The 17,991-nt window shown below is 43.1% G+C and overlaps 1 long non-coding RNA gene across 1 annotated transcript in view; it reads left to right on the top strand.

Annotated features, from left to right (window-relative positions):
- Positions 1-8,992: 8,992 nt before the first annotated feature.
- Positions 8,993-17,991, top strand: part of LOC142070726 (uncharacterized) — a 49,277-nt gene continuing 40,278 nt past the window's right edge. The window contains exon 1 of the long non-coding RNA XR_012666678.1: positions 8,993-9,082. This is a non-coding gene — a long non-coding RNA (uncharacterized LOC142070726). The remainder of the gene's footprint in view (positions 9,083-17,991) is intronic.

Below are 17,991 nucleotides of genomic sequence, written 5' to 3'. Positions count from 1 at the left end.
CAGAACTCATCAGAGTGGTTTCCAGGTTACTGCACAATTTTTCCAAGTCACTTGCTGGAAAAAAAGTTTGCAATGGTTTCCACACCACACAGGAACCTAATCCCTTTTTTGTGCTCTCATAATAATTCAAAATGTTCTCCCAGCTTCACGAAAGCAGCGTCTATAGCAATATTTAAGAAGTCAAATGTAAATCTCTGCTGACATCAACATGACCAAGCATTGAGCTCTGCAATTTTTTGCCTCCAATATTAATTTTAAACAACAAGTTGTGCCAAAACTCAAGTGAACCCAAATGAAGGAGAGTACATTCACCAGTGATCCGGCTTCTCCAGATACACCATTATCTTTTGTTGTTTCTCTCAATTTCAACAGTGCTGATTGTACACTCTATCTGAAACTGCACAGCTTTGACACTTTCAATTTTGCTTTCCCATCTTGTGTCAGAGAGAGGCTTTTATATTATTTTCACACAGGATTTCAGAACTGTCCACCTACTTGTTGAAACTGCAAATAGAGTGTACTTTTGTTGAAGAACACTGAAAAAAGTTTTCGACCAGTTTGAGGAATTTGCTGTGTCACTCAACACTAGATTTAAGGAATAGCATCCTCAAGGAACAAAATAATGCCTTTTTGATCTCTTGATTTAAACAAGTTGCACACCTTGGTGCTGTCCTCTCATATTCGCACCATTATCATATTCCTGTCCTCTATAATTATCAAATATCAGACCATGTCTGGTTAACTCCTGAAGTTGCTCATCTAACAGTCTTTCTGGTAGTTTTGTGCACATTCAGAAATGTTAGGAAGTGCTCTACAGTGTTGACTTCTGTCTCTTGGATCTTAACATACCTCAAAAGGACAGACATTTGTTCCTCCTGACTGATATCAGATATGCAATCCAAAATAATGGAGGAATACTTCATCTTGTTTATGTCATTAATAGTAGTACCTGTTACATTTTGATATAACTTCAAAACGATATTATTTTGTATTGTAGAGCTTAAGTAACGGTGTCTGTCTTCTTTAGCAAAAAACCATCTTACGTGCCCCTTCATCACAGGCTCAGATTTAGTCATAACTTGATTTGGCCTAAAGTTTCGAGTCATCATTCAATTTCTCTCCATTTCACCATATTTCCAGTGTGAACATGGCGTTTCTCATGAGTTTTGAGCATTTTGTGGCTATATTGCCATTCCTGAGAACCACCATCAATGAGACTATGCTTGCCAACACCAAATAATTTGTAACAAAAACAGAACACTGCGTCCACTTTACCAGAATATATGAGACAGTGTCTTTGTACAATTTCTTCATTTTTCAATTTTCTTATATACTTTTCTTATGTCAACCTTTTCCCATTATTATTCGGAAACTTACCTTTAACTTGCAATGGTCCGTATTTCACTATGTTTATTCTTGTTTTGTCATCTATAGAACTGGGCCTTCTTGAAGGATCATTGATGTTAAAAAGGGATAATGTAATTAGTAGAATGTCTTCTGAGTTTTAGCTACTCTCTTCCACTTGTTGCGATATAGCAGCATAACTCTCAGACAATGTTTCTTCATGCACCTCTAAGCTTTCTTTATTGATTGGTTTCCTGGACTGATTCTACATTCGAAGAGATGCCAGGAGGCAAAAACCTCTCAAGTGCATCTTTGCCTCTTAACCTGCTCCTCTCTTTCTGTTTCTTACTTCTTTTTTGCCTTATTGATATACATTTTCTAAAACCTCCCAACATCTTGTGGAACAGGGTCCAGATGTGCAAAGGTACAAAGCTAGAGGGTAAAAATGGGAGGGAGGTGATGCATAGAGAACCACATCCAGCTCTCTCTCTCTGACACATGTGTGTGAGTGTACACACGCACCCTCTTGTTTCCTTTTTCTCATCATAATACAAAAACAAGGGGATATTCAATGAAATTGAAAGGCAATAAGTATATGGAACTGAAAGGCAACATTTTCACCCTAACTGATCTAGTGATCTTGATTGGGGCTCAGAGCACTGCAATCCCTCCCGTAAATAAGAAACATCCTTGTTGAGACTTTAGTCTGTACAATCAAAGAGCATTCAAATGCACTGTGCACCTAATTTTGACCAGCAGCACAACACATAACAGGTATATTCATTGCAGGGAATATACTATCTCTAAGGAAGTGTGTGTGTGTGTGCGTACATGCGTACATGCATGAGGGAGGGGTTCCCAACCACACATGGCTAGGAAATATACCATCTCTGAAGGGGACACAATGTATGTTTCTGGGGAGTTCAACCACAGTGTATCGTCTCTTATTCCGTTTAGTTTATGTCTGCAGTAGCACTTTGATGCAGAGCAGAATAAATATAGTGCAATTATGGGATACTTGGCATTTATGTGGCCTTTTGCACAGTCAATCAAAATAGCCTTGAAACTACAGACCGGATCTGAGGCTCCCTTTGGACGTGAGCCCCCCTGCAGCCGCAGGGTTGGTTGCTATGGCACTGGGTCCAGTAGTGGAGGTGCAGTTTCCCATCACTATTATTTGGGTGCCTCTTTTTGGGAAGGACTTCAACCATTTTAGCCCATTTTAAGACATCTCTCAGATGGCAGGGCAGTAGCTCATGGTTGACAGTGCTGAATACTACAGAAAGATTCAGGAGGGTGAGAATGGATGTCTGCCAAGCATCCACTGACAGCAGGAGATCAGCCATCAATACCCTAAAACTGTTTCCACCCCATATCCTGACCTGAATCCCAAGTGTGGCAGGTCTAGGATATTTGCTTGAATTAGATGAGCTTGCAGTTGACTTATGTCTACTTTCTGTATAAGCTTGTTCAAGAACAGAAGGTCTCATACTGTGGCAGTGGGAGAGGGGGGAGATTACCTCTTTCTTGATTAGATATATACAGAATTATTTCTTTCCCGCATGTTATGTTTTATTATCAGGAAACTTTGAACTGCACTTTGTAAAGGGAGAAAAGACCCCAATAAAACTCACAGGAAACAAATTGAATGGAATACTAAATGCTGGGTGGGGGGCAGGGGAAAGAGAATGATATTAAACAGCTGAGTTGTGAAGAAGTAACTTCTTAAAGTCAAGATAATTTACTGTGCACTCTTCCTTAAAAGCTTATTACAATAATTCCTTTGCCAATAATTGTGCAGGTTTTTATTACATGAAGGACGGAGCCCTCTGTTCCTGTGGGGGAAGTTCTAGAGCTCAGTGCATTGTGGGATTTCCAGTCAGACACAGCTGAAATGCAAAACATTTTTTAAATGAAGGCGCCCCTGAGGAACCCCTAGAGAAGGGTTAGGGAGCTCAGGGCAGGGGGCTGGGGTGCAGGAGGGGTGAGGCAGGGGGCTCAGGGCAGGAAGTTGGTGGCTCAGGGCAGGAAGTTGGGGTGCAGGCTTCAGCCCGGCGCTGCTTACCTCAAGCGGCTCTGGGGTGGCAGCGGCATGCAGCAGGGCTAAGGCAGGCTCCCTGCCTGCCCTGGTCCCGCGTTGCTCCTGGAAGTGGCCAGCATGTTCAGCAGTGGCTCCTGCGGATCGGGTAGGGTAGGGTGGGGCAGACGGCTCCGCTGCGTGCTGCCCTTGCCTGCAGCTACCATCCCTGAAGTGCCCATTGGCCACGGTTCCCCATTCCCAGCCATGGTGTGGGAGCTCTAGGGGTCGGTGCCTGCAGGTGAGGGCAGCTCATGGAGCCCTCTGGCCCTCCTCCCACAGGGGCCGCAGGGACGTGGTGCTGGCCACTGCTGGGAGTGGCACGGGGCCAGGGCGCCTGCTTTAGCCCTTCTGCGCCATAGGGCTGGCAATCCCGCGGGCTGGATTGAAAGCCCTGGCAAGCCGGAACTGGCCCGCGGTCTGTAGTTTGCCCTCCCCTGTACTAGAGGCAAAGAGTGAATGGACCCTGCAGTTAACTGCATGTGTTTGAGACCACTCACCCCAATTGCTTTATTGTAAAGACAGGCAATCTGCCTTATCTAGATAAGGGTGTCTTTGTGTTTTGGTGGAGAGGGGTTAGATTTCCCTTTCCCTCCCTTTGCAGCCCAGCTGTCTAATGCTGTGATTACAGCAGACCTAGCTAACCAGGGTCAGACTGAATTAGCTCTGTGGTGTTGGATGTGTCAGAGGGGAAAAAAGGGTGTTGGTGATTCAGTCTGTGTCACTCTTTTTCCTGAATCAATATTGAACCAATGCCCCCACAAAATGATACCAGCGATTGGGCTGCTTCCTCACAGAGAAGATTTAAAATTAAAGCTTCGAACACTTGTGGTTATGAGAGAGATCATTCATAGATAGCCTTAATCCTGTCTAAATCCCAGCCCTGGCAGCTACAGTCTCTCTACCTGTATTAACCACTGCAGTTTCTGTTAGCTATTGTCCCTTCCTAGCCCAACCTGTCATATTCCACCACAGAGTAGATCAAGGTAAGCTCATTGAGAAGCAGGTGTAGCAATGACAGAACACTGGACTGGGACAGTTTCTATTCCTGCCTCTGCCAATCATCTGCTTGGTGACTTTGGGTGAATCACTTTCTCTCTCTGTGCCTTTTTCTCCTCCACCCATTGCCTGTCTTGTTTATACTGTACATTTTGTGGGGGACTCTCCCTAAGTGTCTGTACAGAACCCAGCACACACAGGTCCCACTCATATTGAGGTCCCATGGTGCTCCTTAGGTATAAATAATAGCAGACAATTTATTCTGCTCTTTTTAGCCTTTCCCCCTCAACTATCTGCAAACTGGCATGCTTTTCTTAAAAATACATTTGCAATATTGAATTATTCAGGGGATAGTTATTCAAATGGAATGTGGGGCTATATATTGCTTAGAGACTGCTTGCTGTAGATTCACAGGTATTCATAGTTTTTGTATATTCATAGATTTTAAGCCCAAAGGGAACGATTATGGCTATTTCGTCTGACCTCCTGCAGAATGCAGGCCAAACAATTTCACTCCGCAATTCTTGCAGCAAGTCCCATAACTTCTGGCTCAGCTGCAACATTCCTTTGACTATACCTGCAGATGAAGTGCAAGGGGCTTGCAGGGGCTAGTTGGAAAGTCTTATTCACTGAGGCACCCTTTAATTCCTGCAAAAGACAATCTCAGATTTCCCATCTTTAGCCCCTTGTGAAGATCGGCTAGAAAATGCAAACAGATAAAAATCGATTGCAGAGACTGAAAGTGCTTTGCAGCTGGGCTCCACATCTGCAGCAGAAACCTAGGGGATCTCAGACACCCCAGTCTCAGGAACCCACTGTTTTTGTGTACAGTGTCTCATAAGCCTGTTAGTTCTTCGAGCCACACCCAAACCTATTTTACCACACCTCTCTGGAATCCCTAGGCTGGCAATGGACACAATGGTGTGAGGGTCATGGGCACAAATTCATTATACCTGTGTTGGAGAGGAAGCAAAACATTGTTTCACAACCTGCCTCAAAATGCTAAGCCTGGCCCAGCTTGCTCAGCCCCCTCTGAGTTCACTCAATATCATCGGCTGCTGCAAGATCTCTGTTCTGGTGTCTCCCACCCATGAACCTGGTGGAATTGTAATGGATATTCCCTGCAGCACATTCAGCTGCCCTCATCCAGCGCATGAGGAGGAAGGAAGAAAAGGACAAGGCCAAAATTCAGTTGCAAAGGGTAGAAAGTCTGACATTTAGTCCTCACCCCTGGACCTGAGCAGGCAGGCAGAGGAGAGAAGTGAGCTGCAAGGTCTAAATGTCTGGTACTGGGGAGGGAACCTCAAGAGCTGTTGTCCCTCCATCAGACTGAGGAGAAATGTGCTCTCACCCCACAAGGTGGAGCGGTGGCAGAGGGACTGATGGATTTGGGAAAGGGAGGCCTATAGAATTGATGGATTCTTTGAGAAAGTAAAAAGGTATGTATCCATGGAGATTTTTTTGTGGGCGTGGAGGAAGAGTGATAGATTTTGCTGATGGGGTGGTATGGGAGGGGATTTTGCCCAGGGAATGCTGCATTCACCACCGACCAATGTGGAACACTTCTGAGAGAGCCACTTGTGAAAATGTTGCCAGCATGTACTGACAACCTGATCCTATACTAAAGTCACTAAAGGTTGCCTAAGTCACGTGGTTTAGTTTCTGTTCCCTAATGTGTTTCATGATGGCCATTTCCAGTGCAGAGTTTGGATTACAGTATTTGTATCATTTATGATTTGTGCAACACACAAAATAATGGTACCCCCGCCCTGATGTGTTCTCAGTTTAAAAGGCCTTATTCTGCAAATAAGAACTAGTAGGCATAGTGCTTATTAAAAGAACTGGGTGACATTTTTTCACTGAAACTTTTCTTTGACCAAAAATGCAGATTTGGTGACACAAAAACATTCTGTGAATTACTGTTGATTTTGCTGATGTTTTTCTTTTGCGGGGAGTGGGACCCTTAAAAGCAATTTAAAACAAAACTGAAACTTTTCATTTTGATATTTTCAAAATGAACCATATTGATGTTTTGATGTAAAATGCCTTTTTTGTTCTTTTTTAATTTTCTTTCATTTTATTTAAAAACAAAAACATGTTTAAAATGCTAAAAATTAAAATGAAATGTTTAGTTCCACCCAAAACCTTTTTTTTTGTACTGTTTGATTCATCGAAAATTTAAAACCCTTTTTTTTTTGTTTGAACCCCAACTTTTATTCCCCCCTTTTTTTTTGTAACTGCCAGCAAACCAAAGCATCTGTTATTCACACAGCTCTGCTTAGTAACAGGAGTAGTCCCATTGCAAACACAACTGCTGTAGTAAGTGTCCACAGAACAGAGAACTTTACAATGAAATAGAAAAGAATGGGTGATTAGGAAGTGCAATGCAGTTATTAAACTTCACAGATTGTTTTAATCAATTCCTTTTGGCTTAGCAGAATTGAGCCTTTAGAAGGGACTTGAATACAGAGAGAGCAAGATTACAACTTTGCTTTCAGTAAATTTCAGAGGGATTTCTGTTTTGGAAAGGAAGTCTCAGCCAATGGAAGTCTGCTTTTAACATATATACTTAATCTTACCTCTGTGCTAGTAATTAATACTGCACTTGTAAAAGGAGGTTCAGGGGTTATTGATTCACCTAGAAGATCCCATTAATAGAGACCTTAGCATTTGTATTTAGACCTGAGCACACTTTCAGCTGGGCCAGAAAATTTAAAATCAGTAGAAAGTAGTCAATTCTGAACCTATTCAAGACTTTGGAAAATGGAGTATTGGGTATTAATAGTAAAAACAAAGACCTTCTACTTCTTGTCTGGATACTACTTTGAATTTAAATGAAAAGGAAGATGAAGGGAGGGAGGGGGGAGGAGTGAAAATAAGTTACAGATAGCTCCATCCACTTCCAGTCTTTATTCAAGCCTAATTTAATGTTTACAAATTAATTCCAATTCAACAGTCTCTCGTTGGAGTCTTTTTGCAAACTGGACACCATTAACTTAGGCTTGAATAAAGACTGGGAGTGGATGTGTCATTACACAAAGTAAAACTATTTCCCATGTTTATTTCCCCCCCCCGACTGTTTTTCACACGTTCTTCTCAACTGCTGGAAATGGCCCATCTTGATTATCACTACAACAGGTTTTTTTTTCTCTCCTGCTGGTAATAGCTCACCTTAACTGATCACTCTCATTATAGTGTGTATGATAACACCCATTGTTTTATGTTCTCTGTGTATGTGTATATATATACACATATATATATATATATGTTTTATATAACATATGTTTTATGTTCTCTGTGTATGTGTATATATATACACAGAGAACATGATATATATCTATATCTATATAGCTATATAGCTATATCTTCCCACTGTATTTTCCACTGCATGCATCCGATGAAGTGGGTTTTAACCCACAAAAGCTCATGCTCAAATAAATGTGTTAGTCTCTAAGGTGCCACAAGTACTCCTGTTCTTTTTGTGGATACAGACTAACACGGCTGCTACTCTGAAACCTGTATTTAAAGAGCAAATCATAGAAATATAGAACTGGAAGGAACCTTGATAGGTCATCTAGTCCAGTCCCCTGCACTAAGGCAGGACTAAGTATTATCTAGACAATGCCTGACAGATGTTTATCTAACTTATTTTTAAAATCCTCAATTGATGGAGATTCCACAACCTCCCTAGGTAATTTGTTCCAGTGCTTAACTAGCCTTACTGTTAGGAAGTTTTTCCTAATGTCTAACCTAAATATCCCTTGCTGCAATTTAGGCCCATTAGTTCTTGTCCTGTCCTTAGTGGATAAGGAGAACAATTTATCAACCCCATCCCCTCTTTATAACAACCTTATATATACTTGGAGACTTTCCAGGTTTTCTTTTCTTTTACTTTCAGAACTGAGTTTGACTCTATAGCAAAGCTGCTGTCAAGAAAACTTGAAAAATTATCTATTTTTGAGTTTTAAACCCCATCCAGAAATGCAGTCAACTCTTCCAACACAATTGAGGTGGCTGGCAAGCTGGACAAAAGGAATTTGTCAACATCTGGCCTGCTTTCACCTATTGCAATAAATTCTGATCAGATTCTCCATCTCAACTTCCATGAATGACTAAGCAGCATGTCTGTGTACAGGGCCAGTGTTCTGAGAGCTTTGGCATGGTTATTGTTGCTATGGAGACTACCTCCTTCACATGCACATGTTCCACACATCTGTCTTCTTTTGTTTATGGCTCTTAGGATGAGCATCCCTATGTGGTGCTGAAGTCAATGGAGAGAATCTCTAAACCACACGCAGAAGAAAGTATTTAGAAAACCTAAATTAAATGAGTTGCAAGTTTGTTTGTTTTTAAATTAATGACTTTCTTAGGCTGAGTTGAGTTGAATCCTTTAATTCCTTCTATACCCAGGAAACATACAAACAGCGGGGGAAATGTTAAAGCACTGACGGTTAGCAATCAGGCACTCACTATTCCACTATCCACATTTCCCATAAATAATGTAAAGCATCTTCAGTAGCAATATGCTCTTATAAAACAATAATAATGTGATGCTGATTCACATTCATATTTCACATTTCACATGCATAGCAGCTTTAATCTGAAGATCTCAAAACATCTACAAACCATTCTGGGATAATCTCTAGACTGCCTTGTGTAGTGGTAAGTACGTATTCCCCTTTGATTTGGAGGCACAGGTAGAGCTGGTCATGGAAGGTTATTTTGTTCCTATAATTTTGACAATGTTTTTGGTTTCATCAAAAATGTTCATCAAAACATTTTGGGCTTTCATCCAGAAATGAAATAGTGAACATTTCCCCTTTATTTTTGGTCAAGATTTTTATATTTGGGCTGCTGAAACAAACACAAGCTAAACAAAACAAAAAGAACAAAATCAGGTTTATGAGTTTTCTGGTTCTTTGATGAAAACCCCAAAAATATAATTGAAAACAGACTCTCTTGTGACAGAAATAACCCTTTTCACAAAAAAAGAAAAGCAGAAGCAAAAGCCATTTTTCACTGAAAAATCATTTTGAAGTATGTCGCCCAGAGAGGTTGAGCGACCTGATCACAATGAGAGATGCAAAATCCAGGTCACTTTTACTTAGATGTCTCAATATGAATATAAATGTCTAATTCAATTTGACAATGCTGGTCTAAGAGACTCATCTATGATCACAGAGTCATTGCAGAAATAAGTAGTGGAATCCAGGTCTCCTGAGTCCAAATTTCCAGACACATGTCCTTCCTTTAAGCTACCTCATTTTACCTTTAAAGTGCTTGGCTTTTTGCTTTTTCCATTCTCATTGTCCCCCATTTACCTCTTCCACACTCTCTAAGGAGAGAGAGCTGGAATGGATACAGACTATTTAAACGGTTAAAGTCTGTGTTTATAAGTCCATTAGGAGTATATCGTTTTTAACAGAGTGTGCCGGCTATTCGAATTCGGATACTTTCCCATGGCAAAGATTGTAGTGGGAACATAAAATGCTACCAAATGAATCCACTCTGAAGATAATGATTGCAAGGAGCCTGGGAAATGGTACAAACCTTCCTTAATATCATTATAGCCTTACATTGTATAACTGTATGCCTTACTTGGATGCCTGTGGCATGTTGGAGATAATTTTATTGTGATTGTAACAAAGGGGTGTATTTAATTTGTTTAAAAAAGATAAAAGGTAGTTGCATACTTTTACCACACCATAAATGACACCAGAAGCAGTCAGTGTTGCTTTATTAGTCTGTACGCTTCTAAAAATGTGGAAGTCTTTTCTGTTACTTGGAGCTGAGGACTGGAAGTCAGGAGTGGAGCTGGGCAGTTTTCTTTTCTTTTTTGTAAAATACTTTTTATTTAAAAAAGCATTTTCAGTGCTGCAAAAGTATTCACAAATGCAGGTCAAATTCAATGAATAATTTTGGCCAAGAAGAAAATATGAAAAAAATTGTAAAAAATGGAAAAGTTTCATTTTGAGTTTTCATTTTAAAACAGTGTTTTGAATTCAAATTTTGACAAATAAAAAAATAACCCAGAAAAATCAATTATTCACTCACCTCTAGTCAGAACTACTGGGTTTCTCTGCCACTGACTGGCTGTGTGAGTTTAGGCAGGTCATGTAGGCCAGTGGTTCTCAACCAGCGGTACACAGAGGTCTTCCAGGGGGTACATCAACTCATCTAGATATTTAACAACTTTTACAACAGGCTACATTAAAAGCACTAACGAAGTCAGTACACAGACAATGGCTTGTTTATACTGCGTTATACACTATACACTAAAATGCAAATACAACATTTCTATTCCAATTTGATTTACTTTGTAATTATATGGTAAAAATGAGAAAGGAAGCAATTTTTCAGTAACAACATGCTGTGACTCTTTTGTATTTTTATGTCTGATTCTGTAAGCAAGTAGTTTTTAAGTGAGGTGAAAGTTGGGGTACTGAAGACAACTCAGATTCCTGAAAGGGGTACAGTAGTCAAAAAAGGTTGAGAGCCACTGTTGTAGGCCAACATTTTCAAAGTTGGGTCACTAAAATAAGACCCAAATCTGTACACCTAAATATAAGTGGCCTGATTTTTAGAGCACCCATGACTCCCAGTGAGATCAAGACAAACTATCTGAGCCTCAGTTTTCCAATCTATTAAATAGATATAATCTATTCCCTAACTTTGTGAAGTGCTTTGAGATCACTCGATGTTATAGAAATGCAAAGTTTTGTACTGGAAAACTTTAAAGTTCATATTTTTAATGAAGCAAGAAAGTTCTTTTTTGATTTGTTGCTAAAAGGCTATATAGAGAAAGGAAGGCTAAAACTTAGAGGGTAAAATATTTCCAGGACTTAGGCTCCTAAGTAATTTAGGCACTTCTGAAAAAGTTACCCAGAGACATTGTACCTAATCTTGCTCCCATTGACTTTAATGGGAGTAGAATCAGTTGCTTTTAATACCAGGCTTCACAAAGCATGAACAAGTATTCTATAGGGAACAATTCTACACTTGCAAGATGCTGGACTAGATGACTGTGATGGAATGGGATATGAATCTACCACACTGTGAAATCTGTTTTGTATCTTTGCTGAAATACTGGCAGTGTGGTCACGTTAATTCAGACTAGCTCAAAGGCAGACATTTACTCTGCATTCCAGACAGCTGCCCTGCCTGGGTAAGGTTTTATTTCTCACTGAAGGACCACCACTAAGAGCCATCGACTCTCTACTGGGCCACTCCATGGAACAATGGTTTTGCCACCCCAGTGGTTTGCAAGGGGGGGGAGGCACAAGTATGTCTGGTTTGTCTGGAGCTTTTCAGCTTGAGCACATAGCTCAGAAACTGTGGCCCTGATTTACAATGGAGCTCTGCTGTATGCAGTGGCCGACCACCACCACGCATAAGAATGGCTTGCAGGAGAGAGAGGGCATGGTGGACTCTGCCCAGGCTGAAGCATTGATAAATCCTGAACTCACAGAAGGGATGAGCTCAGAGGACGGGAGGGTGCGGCCTTGCTCTTTTGTTGTTTTCTGGGATCTGCAGCTCTTGAGTGCTTTAAGAGTAAAGTGACTTGGGTTACGAAATCCCTCTTTCCTTTCCTACCACTTTGTGTCGAAAGGGTTCATCTTGCACAGGGGTGGCCAACCTGTGGCTTTAAGCCACATGCGGCTCTTCAGAAGTTAATATGCGGCTCCTTGTATAGGCACCGACTCCAGGGTTGGAGCTAAAGACGCCAACTTCCCAATGTGCCGGAGGGTGCTCACTGCTCTGCCCCAGGCCCTGCCCCCACTCCACCCCTTCCTGCCCCCTCCCCTGAGCCTGCTATGCCCTTGCTCCTCCCACTCCCCCCCCACGAGCCTCCTGCATGCCACAAAACAGCTGATTGCGAGGTGCAAGGAGGGAGAGGGAGGTGCTGATTGGCAGGACTGCAGGTGGGCGGGAGGTGCCGGGAGCAGGGTAGGGGAGCTGATGTGGGGCTGCTGACATATTGCAGTGGCTCTTTGGCAATGTACATTGGTAAATTCTGGCTCCTTCTCATGCTCAGGTTGGCCACCCCGATCTAGAAGCCTAGAGTGCCCACAGCCTACCTGGAATGCTGAAGGAGCATATGTAAGAGACTCGGGGACTTGGGACGAGGGGCTGAAGCACTGGCTTTGGGGTCTGCATGGTAGCATCTCATGTCCCCAGGACAGAAATTAGAGAAGATGTCTGGTCTTAGGATCATGTCCTGGAGTCCCAGAGCTAGAAACAGGGACTAGACTATCCCCAGACCTAGCTGGCTTTGAAGCACATGGGTCCCAGAGACTGGGTCTATTTGCAATAGAGTGGTAAATCTGAGTTACTAGACTAGGTTGTAATTATGACATATAGACCTGTTCCAACTCTATCTGCCATGACAGGGGTAGATGAAGCTTATCTTTCCTCAGGTAAAAAGATAATTCCAGGAGATGCAGATAAAATAGTAAAACAGACTATTGTTAGAAGTGCGATTCAATAATTAGAAATATTGACAGCTATACATGTGGTAAATTGGTTCTATATTTCAATTTCCATTCTCCTAGCTGCCCTCTCCTATTCCCTTAGTTTAAATACCAAAGAATAATCCCAGAAAAATATAGGATTTCACCAGGTGCAAGACTCTGAGTTTACCTGGGAAAGCAGCAGCAGGTTCATTCTGTGCCCCTTCATCCATGAAGGCACTGAAATTGCTTTTCCAGCTGTGAAAAACAGTGAAAGTTTTAAATCAAAGCTAAAAAATATTTCAATTCTTGTAAAGCTGACAGAAACAATTATTTAGGAAAGGCTTAATCACACAGCCCATGTGTGTGTTTAACCCCAGTAAAGCCAATGGAAATTTTGCATGTGCAAAGAATGCAGCAATGACTAATCTCCATTGTCTAAATCCACCCATAAAATAATTTTCATGGTGTTTTCCTCTACCATGCCTATGAGAGGCAGAAAAAAGGAAAAAGAACTACAGTAAGTGCAATAATCATCATGGGTAAATGGAAGGAGTGAATAGACTAGTTAGTAATTACTGGGTAACCTAGCTAAAGTTCATTCTGATGCTTTACACTTTCCTGATGAAGCACAATTACTGATTCAAATTTAACATGTTGCCATATGAACTTTAGTGGAAAACTTTGGTGTATGCAGCTATGTAACTCTTAAATCTCTCTGTGTACTACAGATTCGATTTTCAGAAGCACAAAAGGACAGATAGGCACCTAGCTTCTGCAGACTTTCAATGGAACAGGTGTATAAATGCCTTGTGCCTTTGAAAACCTCACCCTCCATCTACATATTCCCTAAGGACCTTAAGATTGCCAAATTTCAAATGGCACAAAACCGAACACCCCTACCCCGCCCCTTCTCTGAGGCCCCGGCCCTTCTCACTCCATCCCCCCTCCCTCCGTCGCTTGCTCTCCCCCACCCTCACTCACTTTCACTGGGCTGGGACAAGGGTATGGGAGGGGGGTGAGGGCTCTGGCTGGGGATGTGGGCTCTGGAGTGGTACTGAGGATGATGGGTTTGGGGTGCGGGAGAGGGCAACGGGCTGGGACAGAAGGTTGTGGTATTGGGGGGGGTCCCAGCGACACTTACCATGACTCGTGCCTGCAGGCTCCGCCCCCGCAGCTCCCACTGGTCATGGTCCCATCCAATGGGAGCAGTGGAGAGGCACTGGGGGCGGGGGCAGCGTGCAGAGCCTCCTTGGCCGCCCATGCGCCATGGGGCTGCAGGGACCTGGCGGCTGCTTCTGGGCACCGTGCGGAGTTAGGGCAGGCAGGGAGCCTGCCTTAGCCCCAGGCCCCCGCTGTGCCATCTACTGGATTTTAACAGCTCAGTCGGCAGCACCAACTGGAGCTACCAGGGTCCCTTTTCAACCAGGCGTTCCGTTCGAAAACTGGATGCCTGGTAACCCTAAAGGACCTTGTCGGCTGCAGAGGCTGGAGGCCATTTTGTGCACTTTTCAAAGCAGACACTTACCCAGAACACACGCACTCCTGGAGACTATTCTGCTTTCCTGGGACTGTGTTCTCTTAATTTGAGCTAAAAGTAAATCAAACAAAGTATTAGTTTGTAATTTATGCAATATATGCGTAAGATCGTACAGAAGAAGAGCCCAGTGTAGCCTGAAAACTTGTACCTTCCACCAACAGAAGTTGGTCCAGTAAATGATATTGCCTCACACACCTTGTCTCAGCAGCGTTCTGTTTGTAACCCTTTCCTACAAAGCACATTGGGAAGGATTCTTTCCTGCTCTGGCCTTATAGACAGCTGGGGAAGAACTTCCTAGCACAGGCATTGCATAGGACAGCTGTCAGCTGCCCTGCATAGGCCCCTGTCACAAACCCCAGCATAAGGAGTCTGTTGGGAGAGGAGCTAGGGCACAAGGTATATGCAGAGGGCAACAGGGTGCCTGGGTGGTGCTGCATCCTCTGGGCAGCCTCGTATGGCCTGCTTTCATTTAAAGCAGCCGCCTGACATATACAGTTCCCAGCACAGTCCAGAATCGACAGGGCGCAATAGAGGCAGAGAGACCTTCCACCCCAAGGGCTGCAAGTTGTGTGCTGCACTTTTAACAGGCCTTGTTAGGATATAGATATTCAGGCCTGTCTGCAAAGGCCTGTATTTTAAGAATTTAGGTGTATTCTTATCACTTGGCTAGTTATAGGGATATAAAAGAATCAAAATCACTGTCTGCCGGTGTAAGGGCCTTCTCTTACTGTGACAGTCTGAGGCCCTATTCTTAGGCTAAGACCTTTGGCTAAGCAGCAGAGGCAGCCATAAGCTGGGAAGCGACAGGTCACATCCTCACATCCCAAGCTGGTCACATTGAAAGAAGGTGCTATTGAGCTGTTAGGAATACAATCCTGTCCTGATAATGCCTATCGCCTCCAGAGAAAGGGAAGTGCCTAGAAAACGTAAAAGGAAACTTCGTTTGATAGCATCCTGTCTGGCAAGAACTCACTTATCAATAAAAGGAGTACTTGTGGCACCTTAAAGACTAACCAATTTATCTAAGGTGCCACAAGTACTCCTTTTCTTTTTGCGAATACAGACTAACACGGCTGTTACTCTGAAACCTGTCACTTATCAATAGATGTAGTTGTGAAATCCTCACTTCTGTATTGTTTTGTCATTATAGTTCCCACTTTGCTATTGTTTATTTGCATGGTCTCTGTCTGGTCCTGTGATTGTTTCTGTCTGCTGTATAATTAATTTTGCTGGGTGTAAACTAATTAAGGTGGTAGGATATAATTGGTTACATAGTCACGTTATAATACGTTAGGATTGGTTAGTTAAATTTCAGGAAAATGATTGGTTAAGGTATAGCTAAGCGGAACTCAAGTTTTACTATATAGTCTGCAGTCAATCAGGAAGTGGGGGGGTGGGTGTGGGGAGGGGAAACGGGAACAGGGAATGGGGGTAAGAAAATTGGAATCATGTTTGGCTAAGGGCAGGAATGGGAACAGGAACACAGGTGTAAGGCTCTGTGGTGTCAGAGCTGGGAAGGGGGACACTAAGGAAGGAAACTGGAATCATGCTTGCTGTAAGTTCACCCCAATAAACATCAAATTGTTTGCACCGTTGGACTTCGGGTATTGTTGCTCTCTGTTCATGCGAGAAGGACCAGGGAAGTAAGTGGGTGAAGGAATAAGCCCCCATAACAGGCCTAGCCTAGAATCTCGGCTGCTATGTCTGCAAAGCCAGCATATGCAGGAGCAAAAAGATACCAGAACCAGGTCAGACCTAAAACACATCAGCTACATCTTATTTTCTTTTCCGCTTTATCTGCCTGGCTTACAGGATGGTAAACACCAGTTTTCATTGCCACAGGAGTGGAATCCCAGCAAAACCATGAAAACAATCACACAGTGATGATCACATTTTGTTTTATTGAATTACGTATCATGTGGACTTATACAACCTGGTCACAAAGTAAGTGTGTTAAGCAAGCGTAGCATCTTTTAAAATAAAACAGACGCATTAAATAGCAAACTTAAAAAGCAATCCATTTGAAATGCATTACACGTGGCACTGGGATGGAACTTCTTGCCTGGCCTTTTATGACAGTCTCAGTGGATGGCCTTAGTAAAATGTGTTCTGATCACCAGCTGCTCAGTTCCCTGAACATAGCATTGGAATTAAGTGTGCTGGGTTAATAGACAGTTTGAAGAAGGGTCAGGTACAGGCGCAAGGGGAAGAATTCTACTGTGGATTGAGCCTTTCATTGTCAAGCTTTTTTAAAAAAAAACCCAAACAAATCAGATTAAATATCAGCTTCCCGAAAGTGCTCCTCAGTCACACTTGCCGTTACTTAGACAGAGCTGGGAGGTACCTGTCCCACCAAATGTTCATTAGAACAAGAAAACAACGTCCGCTTGGCCAAGCATGAATATAACACACAAAAGAAGCTCGACTAACTCTAACTCACTAGTGTCTTGTGTATTTGCAGCAACGTTGCCAACTCTCATGATGTTATCACAAGGGCCTGCTTTAGCCCTCTGGCCGCTATGATAAAAATAATATAATAAACAATAATAACTGAACAGCTCTCAGCGAGTACCAGTACATCTCTAGATTCAGCTCCCTCCCCCATTCTGCGCAGGGATCTCCCCAAGCAGATCCTTACTTCTGTACATCATTGGTCCATGTATTATTAAGTTGTATTGTAGTAGCACCTAGGAGTCCCAGTTGTGCACCAGGACCTCATTGTGCTAGGCGCTGTACAAAAAGAGAACAAAAAGATGGTCCCTGCCCCCAAAAAGTTTACTGTAAGTATTGGGGCGGCTCAGTCCTGGAGCAGCAAAACCCCAAAGCAGCCAATAACTTACCAGGTTTACCATGAGTCAGAGGCAACCACTGTACCTGCTTCAGCAGCAAGGCCTCCTAGATGCTCACTGTGGGGAGTCCCAATAATTACCCAGACACATGGCTAAGGGAAAAGGGTATGTTAGCAGGCTGCCAGGAAAGGAATAAGTTGCAAATACTGTAAGTACAGGGGCTTAAACACTTGCAGCTCAAGGTGAGAAACAGTGGTTCTGGTGGGGGTCCCTGAGGCAGTCCAACTGAGAGTCAGGGCTTTTCAGGCCTAGTGCCTGGGGTGCTCTCTCCAGTCCAGTCTCTATTTAACAAACAGGCGCTTGCAGGTTTCTAAGCCATGCTTAGTTAGTGTCTCTCACCGGGTCCCCTCTGCACTGGTTCCTTGCCCAGCTGCTGCTGCTTCCCCATAAGTCCCACCCAGAGCTGCACCTTGCTGCCACATCTAGCACTCTCAGCCTGTTCCACAAGCAGCTTTGCATACAATTCCCGGGGGTTTCTCTCTGCTGCTCCTGACCAGCCCTGGGGCCATCGCTTCCCCAAAGACAGAGCCCACCCATGCCCTGGTTCAGGGTCTTTCTCCGCTACCTGGCCAGAGGAAAGGGGATCTGCAGTGGGGAGGGGAAATGATGGGAGCTATAGTTCCCTGCTTAACTGGTCCATCACATTACAATCGATCAGTGGTTCCCAAACTGGGGTTTGTGAAATGTTACAGGGGGTTCTCGGGGAAAAATTCCCTAATGGCAGACAGAGCT

This window comes from Caretta caretta, chromosome 2 (genome assembly GCF_965140235.1).
Source record: "Caretta caretta isolate rCarCar2 chromosome 2, rCarCar1.hap1, whole genome shotgun sequence".
NCBI classification, from domain to species: domain Eukaryota; kingdom Metazoa; phylum Chordata; order Testudines; family Cheloniidae; genus Caretta; species Caretta caretta.
Note: the sequence above shows the minus strand (reverse complement) of the source record. Positions and strands in the feature narration are given on the sequence as shown.